This window comes from Octodon degus, unplaced genomic scaffold (assembly GCF_000260255.1).
Source record: "Octodon degus isolate 3935 unplaced genomic scaffold, OctDeg1.0 scaffold00019, whole genome shotgun sequence".
Taxonomy (NCBI): Eukaryota; Metazoa; Chordata; class Mammalia; order Rodentia; family Octodontidae; genus Octodon; species Octodon degus.
This window is the reverse complement of record NW_004524595.1, coordinates 7,376,795-7,385,232: the sequence shown is the minus strand read 5'-3', so window position 1 is coordinate 7,385,232 and position 8,438 is coordinate 7,376,795.

The window sequence follows — 8,438 nt, the reverse complement described above, 5'->3', positions numbered from 1 at the left end:
TTATCTTTTAATGTTGTAGGTTGTACATAACATTTACTATTTTAGCCATTTCAGAGTGTATGCTCATAGTGTCATGCAACGGTCGCTACTATCTATCTCCAGAACTTTGCCATCTTCCCAAACTGAAACTGTCCCCATTAAGTAATATCTGCTATTCTCTCCAGCTCCTGGCAACTATAATTTCACTCCAGTCTCTATGAATTCCACTTTTCTAGGCACCTCATATGAGGGGAATGATCCAACATTTGTTCTTTTACATCTGTTTCATTTCACTTAACATGATGTCCAAAAGGTTCCTGTGTGATATTCTGGTCATGAGAATGTCACTTTGAAAGGTAGGAAATCTGGTCCCCCCCTTTAATCTGTGTGGCTGTGTGACCACCGAGTAAGTGACGTTATGCCACTCCCCAGACTGGGTCATGGGAAGCACTGTGATTTCTTTCTGGTTCTCTCAGAATGTTCACTCTTGGAATCCAGCCATCAATCTGTGGGGACATCGTGGCAGTTCATGGAAAGGACCACAGAGAGAGGAGGTGAGGCTTCACATCCGCACCCACACTACAGCTGAGCTCCATAGGACAGCAGTACCAACTTGCCAACAATAGGACAGTGCCATCTTGAAAGTGCCAAGGCAGCAAAGCCAGGATGCCAACAGGAAGTGAAGTATGGCAGCAAGAAATATCTGACTAGTGATCATCAGTCATGTGGATAGGTGGAGATTACTGTTAGCCCTGCCAAGGAATCTGAGCCCAGGGCAAGGTGCCAGTTTCTTGGGAGATATCCTGGGAGAACTGGTGGATTGCTAGAAGAGCTCACCTGCCAGCTTTCTTCTATTCTTTGAATGTCAACTTCATTTGACCCTCACGAATTTCCCCCATAATTTTCCTCTTTCTAAAATGCTACTCTCTGGATTTCCAGATACTGCAGCCATAGTGGTCTGCTTTCCCCTGGGGGAAAGATTTCAGCACAAACTAACATTTCAATCTACATATCCAGTTGCAGTTAATATATCCAGCTGCCTAACCCCCCAAAAAATTAGAAAAGAAAAGGGAAAGGAATAGCAAGAAAGAGAAGTAAAAACAGAAGGAAAAAAAAAAAAAGGAAGGTAATCTTTCGAGCTATCCCAGAGGGCTCTAATTTTCCCAGCTGTTTTTACCAGTTTAGGTAGAGAAGTACCAAGGATATTGACAAAAGTTGTAGGAAACTGTATAAAATTGAGAGGTATTTGATTATAATAGGCAACTGAAAATTGTTAAATGATATGTCTGTCACTTGTTAGCTATACACACTAAGAGTTTGATGCAACTTCAGTTTCACAATTTAGGCCCACCATAATTACTTCCCTTGACATTTCTGTGAAATATGTACCACAGAGTTGGACTGCTTTCTCATGGGGACAGTCATGTTCAGCTTTGGTAGTTACTCTAGTTTTCTACTGTTGTTTTTTCAGTTTATACTTCCACTAAGAGTGAATGAATAGCCTTGTTGTTCCAAATTCTCATCAATCTTCCTTTAGGCTATCATTTTAACCTTCTGTCCGAGTATTTGTATCTCACTGTGCTTCTACCTTGACCTTCTCAGTGACTGAGATTGTCATTTCATATTTTTAAAGGCAATGTCCTCTTCTATTAATTGTCTAGTCAATTATCGTGTCCCATGTCTTAGTTATTTTTATTTGTAAAAATTATTTACATATTTTATACATGTACACATATATGTATATATAAGACATGTACACTTTGTATGAAGATGTTTGTAACAGTGTTGCTAGTAATAGTGAAAAACTTGAAAGAGCTCATTTTTCTAGCAGTGGCAGATTGGATAAACAGTACCTTACAGATCCAGTATTTCATATCCAAAATGCTTGGGCCAGAAGTGATGCAGAGATTTTCTTCAGGGTTTAGAATTGGCATATACCCCTGGAGGTGGAAACACTGCTCCAAGTTGAAACATAAATTCATAGAAAAAAATTCATGTTTTATATACATAGAGCCTTAAAGTAATTTTGCGCAATATTTTTAATAGTTCTATGTTGGAAACAAAGTTTCATGGTGTAAAGTTTTCTATTTGGGGCATCGTAACAGTGCTCACACATTTTTGAATTACGGAGAATTTTGGATTTTTTGTTTGTTTCGTTTTGTTTTTGTGTCTTTTGAGACAGGTTCTTGCTATGCTGTTCAGGCTGGCCTTGGGCGCACCTTGTAGCACAGGTTGGTCTGGAACTTGCAACAATCCTCCTGCATCAGCATCCTGAGTGCTGGGATTACAGGCATGCACCACCATGTCCAGCTGGATTTTGGATTTTTGGAATAGAGATGTTGACCTGTATTGTTACAAAGGAATTCTATACTACTTCTATATAATACTATACCATTTCTGTGAGTCTCATAAACATAATGCTGAGTCAAAGAAGTTAGACATAAAAGAATTTGCGCCATGTGATTCTGGTTCTATAAAGTTCAAACCAGATGTGCCAGTTATTTTGGGAAGTGGTGAATGAAGAGGGGTGTAATGAGGGTTTGTGAGTGTTAGGATAGTCTATCTTTTTTTTTTTTTTTTTTTTTTTTGGCAGAGTCTCACAACATAGTTCAGGCTGGCCTTGAACTCACTACATAGCCCAGGCTGCCTCAAACTCCTCATATTTCTCCTGCCTCAGTGTCCTGAGTCCTGGGATTACAGGTGTGCACCACTACTTCTGACTCTTGATGTTTTTCTGTATCTTGATCTGAGGGGCTGGGGAGGTAGCTTGGTGGTCTAAGTGCCTGCCTGACTAGCACAAAGACCTGGATTTGATTCACGTGTACCATGTGAGTCTGAACTGCATAGTGAGACCCTGTACCAATAAATAAATAAAAGAAATTTTTTAAAATGTCATGCATCTTGATCTGAGCGGGTCACATGGCTGTAATGAGTTTGTGAAGATTCAGTGGACTACACATTGATGACTGTGTACTCTCCTACAGTATGTCGTAGTCCAGTACAAAGGAGTTTACAAAAAACAGTTCCTACCACAAACCCTAAGAGCCTAACAAGCAGACTTGGCTTGATGTTTTTTCTCTCCTCAAAGTTCACCATGCTGTTCCTATGACAGATCTTGGTGTCCATGGAAACAAGAAAGAGAACATACAAAGAGACAGGATCAGAGCCTGGAAAGTGCAGCAAATGGCACAAAGGGACAGACACTCCTCGCCTCTTTGTCCTTGGACTCTCAGTGCCCACTTTGCACCAGTGGTGCCCTACTAATGTGACTGTCCACCTACCACACTCTGACAACAGGCCATCCACATTGACACCTATACTTGGTTTCAGCCCACCCTCCGCATTACTGGGTTCCATTTTACTCAGCCCAATAGGAAAGTTGACCTGATAGGGACTTAAATTAAAAAGTCCTTTTTCACCCTGGCAAGTGCAAAGGCCTGAGTTCGATCCCTGGCAAGTGCAAAGGCCTGAGTTCGATCCCTGGTTCTGCAAAAAAAAAAAAAGTCCTTTTTCAGATTAGGGACACTAATTAGAGGTCACTTGTTGGTAACCTCTGTTCTGAAGTATGCCCTTACTGGGGATATAAGCCTGAAATGCCTGGAGCAGCCTTGGTAAATGTTATAAAATCCATGTTCTGGGTATGGTAGCATACACCTGTGTAATCTCAGCACTTGGGAGGCTGAAATGGGAGGATTGCTGCAAGTTCAAGGCCAGCCTAGGCTACATAGGGTGTTCAAGGGTAGCCTGAGCTACATAGAAAGACCCTGTCTAGAAAAAAGAATCTACATGTTAGAGAACAAGTTCTTTATTCCCAAGAAAATTCTTTGGATCTTTACTCAGAGCTTATCAATTGTTATTTTAAACATAGTTATAGCTCCTCATTTTTTTGATTTTCTAGGCCTACAAAAAGACAGATTAAAAGAGAGTGGGTAAAATTCTCTCTTGAGCATGGACATGTGTCTATCTGGCCTTGTCAAGTTTGAGAATTATGTTGGATACATCTGGGTATGAGTGTGTGCCCACAAGCATAGGTGTGGGAATCGATATGTACACCAATGTGTTGGTTAGGATGGCTGCGTGCGAGAGAGCCTGTGCACATTTGCATCCTGTGTGTCTGCTGGTTTGTGTGTGCACATCGGCTGCATGCTATGCGAGGACATTTGTGAATGAGCTTGTCATCTTGTATTTTTATATGTATGTGGTCGGACGCAAAATATGTAAATGAGAACCTACACTTTTGCAACTCTAGGGGGTATAATGAGAGCATTGGTGGGGCTGCTTATAAGTTTATTTCTTGGAGCTAAACTGTAAATTTGTGTGTGGATTTATATAGGGAAACTTAGGCAAAGTTTTCAAGTCATGTGGTGGGACAATATAAAATTGCCTTTTTTTTTTTTTTTTTTTTTTTTTTTTTTTTTGCGGAACCAGGGATTGAACTCAGGCCCTTGCGCTTGCCAGGGAAGCGCTTATTCCACTGAGCCATCTCCCCGGCCCAAAATTGCCATTTTTATGGGTTAAAAATGGTTAACTATTCAGTGGTTTTGTATGCTATAACCTAATCTGTGTGCACACGTGCATATGCAGAGCACATACACAACTTTAAGTCAGCACAGCCTTGCTACCACCTTTGTGTTATTATTAGAACTAAAAAGAAGACAGCTACTATGGGTGCGAGACCTGGAGGGACTTTAACGTGGACCTTGAAGGAAAAGGTAGAGGTACAAAGAATCATGAAGGGCATAACAGAGAGTTGCTCAAGGGAGACGAGGTTAAAAGTCCTCTACTCTGGGGAGCTTTCTGTGACATCTGTTTGGTACCAGTATGTGCAAGGTTGGCCTCTACCATGAGCAAAACCATGGGACTTCCTCTCTCATCACAGATGTCACACGGGACTGTTCCCTGCTATTTTCATTGGCCATCTTCTTCATTAGGCAGGAAATTCCAAGCTCACTTGGTCTCTCTGCTTCATTCATATTCCAAGTGGGTGTTACAGGGTGACCATTAGTTACTCCACCACACTGAAAAAGCCAAAATATCTCCCTGTGAAGCTGCAAGCCAGACACTAGTTTTTAACCTTCCTTTTGCTTGAAGGGAGAGTTTTATGACTTCTGCCCAGTTCCTTGTAGAGATCCTATCAAGCAGGCAGTGAATTGCTCCTTTAAGCTAATGGTTGCCAGGAATCAGAAAAATTCACATACAGAGCAAACGGGTCATGGATGAGAGGAAAGTACTGGAATCATAGTCAATATAGTGCAAAGTTATTGGGATAGAAAGTTTTGTGACATGCCATTAGCCAAGTGACACCTGCCAGAGATCTCCCTGAGAGAGGATTCATGGGATTCAAAGCAGAAAATCTGTTAGTCTTATGTGACCATATAGCAAAAGCATGGATAATTTGGAGTAATCAATGCAAAATTCATAACCATAGTCATGTACCAGTGAGAGGAAAACATGATGATACATTCATGCTGGAGAGGAACACGTTTAGGTGATCAGGGGCACTTGAGTCAAGATAATCAATTGAGAATGACTTTATACTAAAAAACATTTAATAAAGATATCACCCCAACCACAAAGCCCCTACTGAACGCTCATTATTGGTAAGTTATTCAGATTTAAAGAAGATAAAAAGAAACTTGGATAGCTCTTAGTAAAAGAAAACTGATTGAAGAATTAAGGCTGGAAACAGCAAAGGAAGTGGTGTAGACTGGCCTCTGCCAGGAAGCCAGGCCTCCGATCAGCCAGTCTCAGTGTGTGGGATCAGTTGTTCTCCACTCCAGTCAAGGAGCTCTAGACAGTCAACGGGGCTTGGTCTGGTTCACAGCCTGGTAGATTTTCTGTGTGCCAGTATCACAATGCAGTATCATCATGGAAATTTGGCCACTCATCCGTAGGCATTTTTTCAGATCCCAATTTGACTATATTTGGAACTTGGGAAAATGGCAGATGGTTTTATATTTGCTTTCCCTATGGCAAGAGGACCATATCTCAAGAGACTATGGTCTTGAGGGTCTTTGCCACAGTGATCAAAAGCTGCCTAGCACCAGGTCTTTATTAATAGTCTTTGAAGGATACAAGTAGAATTAGAATTTAAATACTTTTTGTTCTTCTTATCCAGATTTTATTTATTTATTTGAGTGTAACACCGTCAGAGTCCGGAGACTATAGGAATTGAGGTTTACACCAGGTTCGACACTTTTTGGGATTAAAAGGAAGAGATAATATCTTATGCTTCATAAGTTGAATGAATAAATACATAAATTAAAAATTATATGGAGCCAAGAGATGAAAATACAAGAGGAATAAATAGTAAATGGAGGAAGACAAAGGTTGTCATAGAGTAGTAGATGGATGAGTGGAATCCCAGACTAGGAGATTGAAATAAGGAATAGCAGCAGTTGTGTGGTTTATTTTTTTATTTTTTATTTTTTAATTTTTCTCATAATGTCAATAATTTTTTCCATAATTTTATTGATAAACAAATAGTGATGAGACAGTTTCAAACCAAACTGGTAAGACAGTTTCAATAATTAACACATTGCATACATTCTTCCTAGTGGTTATTTGCTGTACAAGATGCAGACATGATATCCTGTTTATAAGCTCTATTAGAACAAATCCCTCTATTCATGAAGAGAATGTAACTATATATCTATCCTAACCATTTTGAATACATAGATACAAAATGGACATTCTTCTGTATCCCCTTTTTTGTTTAGTTCCGTTATTTGAATATTATAGGTGTGTTAACTCAGCAAAATATTCTAAAAGAAGGGGCCAAGGAGATGGTTCAGTGGAATAAGTGCTTCCCTGGCAAGCCCGAGGGCCTGAGTTCAATACCCGGTTCTACCAAAAAAAAAAAAAAATTCTAAAAGAGTTCAGTAGTCCATAATAGAATTGGGTCTTCTGCTTCACTGACAATGTCAGAAATTGTTGACCTGAGTCCCCTACAGCTCAACATAACAGCATGGCTTTACTTCTTATATTTCGTTTTTATACTTTTCTGCTAGATGGTTAAGACCAAGATAAAGCAAGACCTATGCAACAAGAGTTGTAGCTTTTGGGTCTGATAAGTTCAGTGAAATCCCCTCAGGATTTATCCTGAGATCCTGTACCTCAGATTGTAGATCCTTTGTCAGTGTCAGCCATGTGGATGAGTCACGGCCATTGCTTGGCCAGTGTGCTCTCTGTGAAAGCCTGAGAGAATGTTTTCTCTCCATGTGACTCTCCTTAGGCAAGTTGTGTGGTTTAGAAAAGCAAAAACCTAGTTGTGGAAGTGGATGTGGCTTTATACACAGACCAGAGAGAAAGTTACCAAGGCACTTTCCAAAGGCATAGCTCCATTTGGCCAAACAAAACCTTTTTTTTTTTTTTTTGGTGGAACTGGGGAATTGAACTCAGGTCCTTGCACTTGCCAGGTAAACGCTTATCCTACTGAGCCATCTCCCCAGGCCCTAAACAAAACCTTTGAGGCATTCATTTACTTATTCATTGATTTATGGAAAAATTGCTTACTTGGTAGGTATTGTATTAGATGCTAGAGACTAATTATAACTAAAACACATAAAATGAGTGTGATAGTGCATGCCTAAAATCCCAGCACTCAGGAGGATCACTACAAGTATGAGGACAGCCTGGGTGACATAGTGAGTTCAAGGCCAGCCTGAACTACATAGATAGATCTTACCTAAAAAATAGTTTTGAGGGTTGGGGAGATGGCTCAGTAGAATAAGCGCTTGCCTGGCAAGCACAAAGGTCTGAGTTCAAATTCCTGGTTCCACAAAAAAAATAAAAATAAAAATAAATAGTTTTGATTGTATTAAAGTCTAGGCAGACCACAGTAAAATATGGCCCATGACCACACCCATTTATCTACATATTATTCATGGCTTTTAAAAATGCAGTCCACATACCGTAGCTTTGTTCTTTACAGTTTACAACTGAATGATTATATTCACAAAGTTGTATGACTATCATTATCTAATATTGGAATATTTTCATTATTCCAAAACAAAACCCCCCATACCCATTAGAAATTACTCCCATTCTCTTCTACCACTCCCCAGTCTGCAACAAGCATTAATCTACTTTCTGTTTCTATAGACTTGCCTCTTTTGGACATTTCATTAAAATAGTGTCACCTGCAACCTTTTTTTAAAAAAAATTTATGTATGTGGTACAGGGTCTCACTTATGCAGCTCAGACTCATAGTGATCCTCCTGTTTTCAGCTTCCCCAGTGCTGGGATTACAGGTATGTGACACCAAGCCCGGACTCGGTGGCCAGCTCAGTGTGCCCATTGGTGGGGCCAGCATAGCATGTAGTACGAGGATTGGAAACTTGGTCTCTGTGCTTGCCTAAGCAGGTGCCTAGTCCATTGAGCTATCTCGCTGGTCCCATCTGCAACCTCTTATAGCTGCCTATTTTCATTTAGCATAATGTTTTCAAAGTGTAGCATGT